Consider the following 10,197-nt stretch of genomic DNA (forward strand, 5'->3'; position numbering starts at 1 on the left):
AAAAAAAAAAAACTTTGAGGTCTAATTTACATTTACTTCTTTTAATAAATATAAAGCTAAGGATCGTTGGAATGAATGCATTTTTAAACAATTTTTCAACACAATTGTTGGAAAAATCACATTAAGTGTATAGTTTATTCTAACTTCTATTCATTTTCCAGCCTACTGATAACAAAAAGGCTTGAATCTGAAACTTTTCTTTCTACACTCTGAGAAGTATTTTACTTTCACAGAGCATACTTTGTGCTCAGTAGAAACAAAGGATTCATTCAATGTAGAATTATTATCATCATTTTACGGGTCAGAAAAGGAAGTAAAGTGATGACCACATAGCCACTCAGAAGCATGCTCAAGTCTAAACCCTGGAACCTTGTCCATAGCCCCGTCTCACCATCCATGTTGCCTCCGTGTGCGGGATAAAACACAATGCAAAAGTTAAAACACTCGCACACACAGGACTCAATTAAATATAATTGTAATGCCAATCTGAGAAAAATGACTTATTAGCTGTGTGATTTTGAGCAATGCTCTTAACCTCCCCATGAAGGATGGTGTGAGAACGAACAGAATTGTAGCATGTGTATCAGTCTGGTACGCAATGTCCTACGAAGGTTAGCTTTACTATCACCATCATTATTATTGCAGAAAGACGTTCAGTTCAGAATAAGACAGCACAGTTAAAGAGACCTAGTTTTATTTTCTAGCTTCTTAACTGAGTTATCTTTCAGCTCCTTTTAATTAAAAAGAAAAAACAATCAGAGATCTAATCGGGTATCAGGAAGATACATAATATGACTAACAGGCACTAATATTACAACACTTATAGTCTCTGGAAGGCTGGACATACTTATCCAAGAACTGCCTAAATTTTTACAATAACACATCATGCTAAATCTTCCATATTAGAAATTCCATATTTCTCTCCATGCTAGAAATAATCGTCCCATATTAGAAATATGAATGTAGATTTGGTAACAAAGGAAACTATTCAAATTTGCCGGTGCTATTATTTGTGTGCCTTCAGATGGGTGGGGAAAAAATGTGTCAGCAAGCAATGCACCCTTTCTTTAGTTTTTCACTTATTATCCTCTAAAGATCATGCAAAAAAAACAAAACAAAACAAAAAAAAAACGTTTACTCTTGGATGTTTACATGGCTCTGACAGAATGTTCCCTGTATCAAAAAACAAGAACTCAGCCAACAATGTTTTTGTTGTTAAACGGTTGCATGAAGACTATGTCCAGTCAAATCTAATCCCTCACCCCGCTCCAAGGCTATGACCCTCAATTTTCATCAAAGTTCCTACCATCTCCCACTTTGTACAGGCCCTAAAGAAGTTAATGAAAAAGGCAAAGTTCCTGTCCTCTGCTGTCACTCAGTAATGAGCAGTTTCACGTGGCAGTGCAGAAACTGGGGTTTGAGAAACAGATGTGTCCTGACACTCGGGACCGGTAATCATGAAAACTCCAGCACTGCCATAAAGATGCTGTCTTAACTCGGCTCCAAACAAGGTTCTGTCGGCGGCCGGCAGTGTTTCAGCGGGCAGCAACGTGGTGATACCTTCATAGGATACTTTATAGGCTTCAAAACACTTCCCTCCCTCCAGGCCATTAACCTTCTAAACCACAGTGGGGTACGGCTGGACTATTCTCCCCCTGAGGCAAGGGAACTGAAGTTCAAGGAGTTTTCTTGACTTGCCAAGATCTCCCCGCTACTTTGGCTTTAAGAAACTGGATCTAAGAAACTCAAGCTTACGGATTCTCTGTCCTCTGCGCGCTCCCACCACATCTTCAATTCAAAGATCCTTCCAAATTCCACAGAAATAACCTAGTAAGGGCAGCTCTTGAGTATACCCTTTCCTTCGAGTCTTAATTTTCACTCAAGGCGAAATAATCCCTCCTCTGAAAGTTCTCCACGTTCTCCAAGCGGACAGCATCAAGTTCGCAGGGGATCCGGATCAGTCTCAGCAGGTGGACTTCACAAGGGGCGGGTTGAGGGAACGCCAGCCTGACGGTGTCCGGCGTGGCGGGGGGGGCGAAAGGGGGTGGGTTGCTACGTAGGGCGTTCGGACCAAATAACGCGCCGCGATTTCACACTCCAGCCTAGCTCAGTTATATATCAAAATGTTTTTCTGTCACCACATATGCACGACTTTGGCCGTGTTGAGGACGAGAACAGAGAAAAGACACTGATCCCACAACACTGCGCCTGGGAGGACGCAGGGCGCAGGCTTTGTAGTCTCTGAGAATCGCCCTGCGTAAAAGTGTCCTGAGGTCCCGCTTCTGCGCCCTTCCCGGCCCAAGCCGAACACAGGGTCAACCTCACTCTACAAAGTCAACGGGAAAGAAATCCGCCACCCCGCGAGGAGCCCCTTCCTACTGTCTCCAAGGGGTCCCCGACACTGCCCTGACCGACCCTAAGATACCTGGGTGTCTCTGCTGGGCACAAACCTCTCTGGCGCCCCTTCCACCATCCCACCTCCCCCGCGGCCCTCCGTTCCTTTTCTCCAACCACCCTCTCCACCCCGCGCCGCTCCCCTCTCGCCCCCGGCCCCACCCGCCTCACCCAGCCAAACCCGAGCGGTGGAACGCTGCGCCGGGTAAACGCCGCGCGTCGGGTCCTCCCTCGCGCGGCTCCGGGCAGCGTTCCGTGGCCACCGCGCTCCCCATAACAGCAGAAAGGGGAGGGAGGAAAGCTACCGAGGAGGGGACAGCGACGCCCCGACGCCGCCACGCCCCCCGTCCCCCACCCCGCCTCCCACACGGGGGCCACCGTAGCTCTCTAGAAGCTCCTCAGGGAAGCGAAGCGCCATTCCCGCTGCAGGCACCGAGACGCCGCCGAGATGGAAGAAACTCCGGCCACGCGCGCTCCTACACCGGTGCCTTGGCGCCCCGGCCCAGCACCACACACCTATACGCCCCTCTGCCGGTCCTCCTAGAAATCTCGCCCTGCCCTACCCGCAGGGCCAGACGCAACGACGCTTTCAGGGGTCAAAGACCTAGCAGAAATGAGTTCCCAACCCCAGATGCCCCAAGCAGCAGTATTTAGCAGTCATACAATTGCCTGAAATGAAGAATGAGTAATCTGGACGAGTCGGCCCTGAAATCGACCTGCAACTTACCCGGAACGTGAGCTGCCTCTCTCTGACCTCTGCTGGCTGCTTCACCTGGAGTCGGAGTCCGACTCATTTAGCACTTCACTGTCCGCGTTAGTTCAGCCTTCACTGTCAGCATCTCGTCACCTTGTCCTCTTGCAGCGAAGGTGTGGAATCCCATCACGGGTGTGCAGTGGTTAGTCCTGAGATCATGGTGGTGCTAGGAGAACCTGCCAACCAATACAGAAAGTTGTCACGAATAGAAACCTAAGCTCTGGCCGGGTGCGGTGGTTCACGCCTGTGATCCCAGCACCTACTTTGGGAGGCCGAGGCGGACGGATCACTTGAGGTTAGGAGTTCGAGACCAGCCTGGCCAATATGGTGAAAGCCTGTCTCCACTAAAAATATAAAAATTAGCCGGGCATGGTGGCGGGCGCCAGTTATGCCGGCTACTAGGGAGGCTGAAGCAGGAGCAACCTGGGAGGCGGAAGTTGCAGTAAGCCGAGATCGCGCCATTGCAGTCCAGCCTGGGCGACAGAGCAAGACTCTGTCTAAAAAAAAAAAAAAGAAAGAAAAGAAAGGAGAAGAAGGGAAGGAGGGAGGGAGGAAGGAAGGCAGGCAGGAAGGAAGGAACCCAAGGGAGCGAGGGAGGGAGGAAGGAAGGAACCTAAGCCCCTCTCTCTTGGTGCTCTAACTTCTCCCAGGGAGGTACCTCTGAGCTGCCTGCAGTGGTAATGACACGTAGGTGAACCGGTCCTGGCTTTCTTAGAAGATTCCCTGCTGCGTAAAACCAAATCCCATTGCACTTTCCTGGGTTCTTTGGCTTTGTCCTTTGTCATTTCCAGGATGGAGCAAAGGCACTGGTAATTTGGGTTTTACTTGCTTGGTACCTCTGGCATGGAGTGGCTAAACAATGGCACCATGTACAAGTTGCTGCCATCTTCAGATAAAATCTTGAATCAATATGACAAAAGTCAGATTAATACTAGCTGCCAATAACCCTGCTTCCCTTGGGGGCAGCCTGTTTGGAGCCTAGACCAGCTTCGACCTGCAAGAACTCTGGATATTTGGAATATTTAAAATTCCAAATACAGTATCCCAGGAATTCAGGTCAGGTGAAGGCCGATTGGGAAGGGCTTACCTTAAATGAATCAGAACGAAAAAGGTGTGGGTGTGTGCTAACATTTTTTGAGTATCGGCTATGTGCCAGGTACCTTTTCTTATTATTTTAATCAAGTCTATGAACATCCTCAGAATAACAAATCATTGTTCCCATTTCACAAGGGGGAATCTATATCTTAGATTTAAGTAACTTGCCCAAGGTCACAGAGCTAGTAGGTAGCACAGTTAGGCTTTGAAGGCAGGTATATCTAACACCAAACCCTATGTCCAATTTCCACCATACCACCAGCAAGATGGAGGAATAATGAAATAAAAGGACCAGGCAAGAGCCAGTTTCAGGAATATTTAAAGGGAAAGAGAAGTCAGGAGGAACTTAGAGAAAGAATCTTGAAACAAGAGGAAATGTCATGCCAGGTAAATCAGTGAGTCAAAAACCAAAAACAGCTGTACTAGTTGGCAGACTGGACATAGTCCAAGGCAAGAAAATCATTCTTGTAGGGAGATTAGGATATTTTGGACCAAGATTGTGGGCTTTAGTCATCCCCTCTGAAGCCACTCTGAAATCACCTTTATCAAAACTGCCATAAGGCAGGCCTAGGCACTATCACATGGACATCCTACTAAATCTGAGTATAGACGTGTGACATCTCGTCACAGACGCAGGAGGTTCACATTCTGAAAGAGCATCTCTAGCACTGAGGAGGAGCATTCAAGGACAGGTTTTTCAGGTTAGGAATGCTCACTGGAAATCTGCTGTGTCCCCTCTGGGATCTGGAAGTAGAATTTCCCAAGCACTAAATGCTGAGGCGTGGGCTTTCCAAGCGTTTCCTGATTGGTTAATTCTCAGAATGTCACTGATCATTACAGACGGATCACCATGCAGGAAAAGGAGAGGCTGGTTTAGGTTTTTTTCATAGAGAAGGTGAACTTCCAGATCACAGTGCCCTCCAAGACACAGGGCTTGAAAGTCATGAGTGTCAGGGACAACTCACCGTGTCAGCTAGCCCAGCCGGGCTCATGCCCAGCATCCATTGATCACACACAAAGCTCCATTGTGGCCAGGACAGCCTCATAAAAGACCGAAAGCCTAGCAGCTGCCCACCAAAACCCAGCCAGGCTTCACAAGAAGAGATTTGTGCTGTGAGCAGAGCTTTGACCCCAGTTTTGAACTCAGCTGACAGTCAGCAAAGGGGAAATCAGTCTCTGTACAAAACAGGAAGGAAATGAGATGAAATGAACTGCATTATAAGCTACCAGAGAGTGCCTAATGGCATCCTCACCACACAGAAGTCCCAGGAAGAAAGACTGATGATTTCGCATGGGAGAGAAGCCCAGACAAGCACCAGGGAAGGAAAGAACCGAGGGAAGCTGCATTTGGCTTGGCTGTTTCTCTTCCTCCTTGCCTGTCTAACTTAAACAGCCACCGTCTGCAAAAGGACACATCTGTATGAATCCACTTACATGAGGAACCTAGAATAGACAAATTCATAGAGACAGAAAGTAGAACAGAAGTTGGCAGGGCCTGGCAGGATGGGGAATCCAGAGTTATTGCTTAATGGACACAGAGTTTCTGTCTGGATAATGAAAAAGTTTTGGAGAGAGATTGTAGTGATAGTTGCACAACGCTGTAAATGTACTTAATGCCACTGAATTGTACACTGAAAAATGGTTATGATAATACATTTTGTTATATTTTACCACAAATATATATGTGTATGGTGTATGTATATATGTATATATTATTTATATATTTTACATATACATATATATGTAGAAAATATAAATGTATTATCATGATGTAATACTTCTTTGGAGTAAAAGCCCAGGTGAAAGCAGTCAGCTGACAGGGCCCCTATAGCTGGAAATTCTTCACTTGAATTTTTGTTTCTCTTTTTAATTTTTATTTATTTATTTTTGAGATGGAGTCTCACTCTGTCACCCAGGCTGGAGTGCAGTGGCATGATCTTGGCTCAGTGCAACCTCTACCTCCCAGGTTCAAGCAATTCTTGTGCCTCAGCCTCCCAAGTAGCTAGGATTACAGGCATGCACCACCACACCCAGCTAATTTTTATATTTGTAGTAGAGATGGGGTTTCACCATGTTGGCCAGGCTGGTCTGGAACTCCTGGCCACAGGTGATCTGCCTGCCTTGGCCTCCCAAAGTGCTGGGATTACAGGCGTGAGCCACCACACCCAGCCTTTTTGCTTTTACTTTTTTTTTTTTTTTTTGAGACAGGGTCTTGCTCTGTTGCCCAGCCTGAGTGCAGTGGCATGATCATGACTCACTGCAGCCTCAACCTTCCAGGCTCAGGTGATCCTCCCACCTCAGCCTCCCTAATAATTGGGACTACAGGCAAACAGCACCACACCCAGCTAAATTTTTTAAGTTATTTGTAGAGATGAGGGTTTCCCTATGTTTCTCTGGCTGGTCTCGAACTCCTGGGCTCAAACAATCCTCCCGCCTTGGCCTCCCAGAGTGCTGGGATTACAGGCATGAACCACCACGCCTGGCTCTATGAATGTTAATAAATCTTTGCAAGGCATGGTGGCTCACACCTGTAATCCAAGCACTTTGGGAGGTGGAGGTGGGTGGATCTCTTGAGGTCAGGAGTTCCAGACCAACCTGGCCAACATAGTGAAACTCCACCTCTACTAAAATACAAAAATTAGCTGGGCATGGTGGCAGATGCCTGTAATCCCAGCTACTTGGGAGGGTGAGGCAGGAGAATAGCTTGAACCCGGAAGGCAGAGGTTGCAGTGAGCCAGGATAGGGCCACTACACTTCAGCCTGAGCAACAGAGCAAGACTCTGTCTCAAAATAATCAAATAAATAAATAAATCTTAATTTATTTTTATTTCCATTTAGGGGTGCCCAGGGCCCAGCTTTTGGGTTGTTGTAGCTCCTTATTCAGAAGGAAGAGTAGTTCTGCCATTTTACTCTCTGCTCCAGCTGGTGTTAAGTAGCTAGGGGTTTGTGGTGGCATATTCAGAGATGTGGCCCTAAAAGGGACTCTTTACCTTTGAGGACTAAACTCATTTTTTTTCTTGCCCAAATTCCTATCTAAGGGGTCTGGGGAGTCATGCCCTACAAATCATAAATTCTCATCAGATGAGTTTTATTTAACCCTGTATGTCGTGACTTACTTTCCAATCTGACTCTGGCATAACATCACGAGACGAGGAAGAAAATAAAAATATTTTACCCCAAAACATGTTTCTTTGCCATATTTTGAAATGGCCCTGCAAAGTTGTTCTTTGTGGGGGAAAATTTACATCTGTAAGAAATCTCTATTAAAATAGCTAGATCTTTTTCTTCCAGACCCTCCCAATCTAAAGAGATTAACTAGGATCTGAATAGGAAACATTTGTCATCTAATGTCTCTAAGGGCAGACACTATAAGACTTCAAAACAACTTTGGTCACCACAATTTTTATCTTAACCTGAACATTCCCTTTCTATGAATCCCAGGTTTTTAGACAAACTCAACCAATTGTCAACCGGAAAATGTTTAAATTCACCTATAACCTGGAAGCCCCCCAACTGCCGGCTTTGAATTGTCCCGCCTTTCTGGACCAAACCAACTATTTCTTCAGTGTGTTTGATGGATGTCTCATGCCTCTCTAAAATGTATAAAACCAAGCTGGGCCCTGACCACCTTGGACACATGTTCTCAGGACCTCCTGAGGGCTGTGTCACTGGTCATGGTCACTCATATTTGGCTCAAAATAAATCTCTTCAAATATTTTATGGAGTTTGACTCCTTTCGTCGACACCTTTGATATTAAATCTATGCACTATTTACAAAGAGAGAGGGAGAAGGAAAGGGAGGGAATGAGAGAGAGAGAGAGAGAGAGAGAAATTGAAGAAATTAAAAGGATGTAGACCCAACTGGCTATTTGCTTCCAGCAGCCAAGATGACCAGTTAGGACCATCCCATAGCTTCAGGCTGACCATTATCCCCAGGGTAGGCCTGCTCCTGAAAAGAACTGGATGAGGGGATGTGCCCTTGGTCTGACAGATAAAAAGAAGTAACCTTTGACTTTCAGTCCTTCCTCCTGTGTCTTCAGTACACAGTTGCCACTTTTCCTCTTTGAAGATGCTCTTAGCTGGACTAGTAGAACTAGAAGCTGCACCTGTCTTGCGGTCTACTTTTATGACTAAAAATGTGGTATAGATAAAATCCGTGGTTCCACATGAGTGCAATGGCAATCTACCGTTAGAACTAAAAACATTAAGTTGTTCGTATTCTGTCTTGCCCACTGGGTTGTGGAGCCAGGAAAACCTTACTCATTCTTGAATTTCTCCCCCATCCCCCACCCAGGACCTAGCCACGTACTTTATATATTTTAGGTGTTTCATAAATGTTTTTAACTGCTCTCATGGCTTGTGTGGTATGATTTGAATGCCATCCTGCAAAACAGAAAGACATTAAACTAAGATTATCCCATGCTTGGAAACAGTTAATACGTTCAAAGTCTTCGTCTAACATTTATAGTGTTGTCTGTAATCTCAACCTAATTTTCAGTCTCTTCTTTCAAGCCTGCCTCAAATACCCTAAAATCCACAATAGCCACCAATTGTTATGGGAACATTCTCCATTTTCCTACCCTTGTACCCCAAGTCATTGACCACATCTTATATTCTTCACATGTGCTTCCTAGTGTTGACCCTATACTTCAGTATTTTGTGCCTGACACTTCCTTTGTCTTGGGGGTAGCCTTGTAGTCCAGTTTAGACAATCCCCGAGTCATTTCCACATGGACTGTTTGATAAGGAAAGGCTAAAAGACTTAGATAAAATCTTAAGTGGCCAGTATGACTTTTATTCCATAACTCTGGTATCAAAAAAAAGTGACATTACCTTATTTCTCTAAAATTTCTTCTAACTCAAATTAGATTGTCCTGGTATTTCCTATTTGAGTAAATGACAAGCTTTGGAGTCTGCCGTATGTTGGAGAGCCTTACTCTTATCTCCCTAGAGCTTCTTGAGAGCCCAGGTACTTATGGAACATCCAGGGAAAGATTTCTGGTCTTTGTTCCATCACTATCACTGCAGAAGTTCCCATTTTCAAAGCCTGTGTTAATTAGGAAGTTCTGTCACTCTATGCCCAGTGTAGGTACAGGGATCCTTTGCCAAGCCCCTAGAGGTTTAATGGCTCAGCATCCAAATGCTACCCTTTCAGAGAGTCTCTTCCTCATTCAAACACCATCTTCAAACTTCCCAGCAAAACAAACAAACAAAAAATCCCTCTCCCTTATCTCCTACCTGAAGAAGCTACCTCCCAGTCAGGCAACTCCTGCCTCTCTGCATACCATATCCTAGAGACAAAAAAACTAAAGACAAAAATCTTTAACTCTGCCCCTTGGGACTCCCAGCCCTGCTGGCCATCTTTCAGGAGGGGAGAGAAAAGAGGTCTCATTGATTCATATTTTTCCACAAAGCAATAAGAACAGAACAAATCAATTTCTTAATTATCAGCAGCCACAAAATACAAATGAATTCCTCAATAAATTATCCTGCCACAGTGGTTCAAAAATTCTAATGCACTGGTACAATGAATACCAATGGATACTGGTCTGTGACCTGAACACAGGTTGCATCTCTATAAAGTTTATAGATCCAGCTTCTCTTGCATCAATTCACTTCACCAACCATTAAAGTCATTCAGCTTAATGTGATGCTCTGATTTTATGCTCACCAAGCCATCTACTTAAAAGTGGATTTTCTATGCCAATTTGCCTATAGAAAGAGAAGGCATTTATGAGTGAGAACATGCGGTGTTTGGTTTTCTGTTATTGTGTTAGTTTGCAGAGAATGATGGTTTCCAGCTTCATCCATGTCCCTGCAAAGGACATTAACTCATTCTTTTTTATGGCTGCATATTATTCCATGGTGTGTATGTGCCACATTTTCTTTGTCCAGGCTATCATGGATGGGCATTTGGGTTGGTTCCAAGTCTGTGCTATTGTGAATAGTGCTGC

The 10,197-nt window shown here is 45.1% G+C and overlaps 1 protein-coding gene across 1 annotated transcript in view; it reads right to left on the reverse strand.

The window, feature by feature from the left end:
- RUBCNL (rubicon like autophagy enhancer) overlaps nucleotides 1-2,027 on the reverse strand; it is a 50,674-nt gene extending 48,647 nt beyond the window's left edge. Inside the window, exon 1 of the mRNA XM_058438165.1 lies at nucleotides 1,756-2,027. The gene's annotated coding sequence lies outside the window, so the exon portion shown is untranslated. The remainder of the gene's footprint in view (nucleotides 1-1,755) is intronic.
- Between the last annotated feature and the right edge of the window lie 8,170 nt (nucleotides 2,028-10,197).

This window comes from Hylobates moloch, unplaced genomic scaffold, assembly GCF_009828535.3.
Source record: "Hylobates moloch isolate HMO894 unplaced genomic scaffold, HMol_V3 SCAFFOLD_4, whole genome shotgun sequence".
NCBI lineage: Eukaryota > Metazoa > Chordata > Mammalia > Primates > Hylobatidae > Hylobates > Hylobates moloch.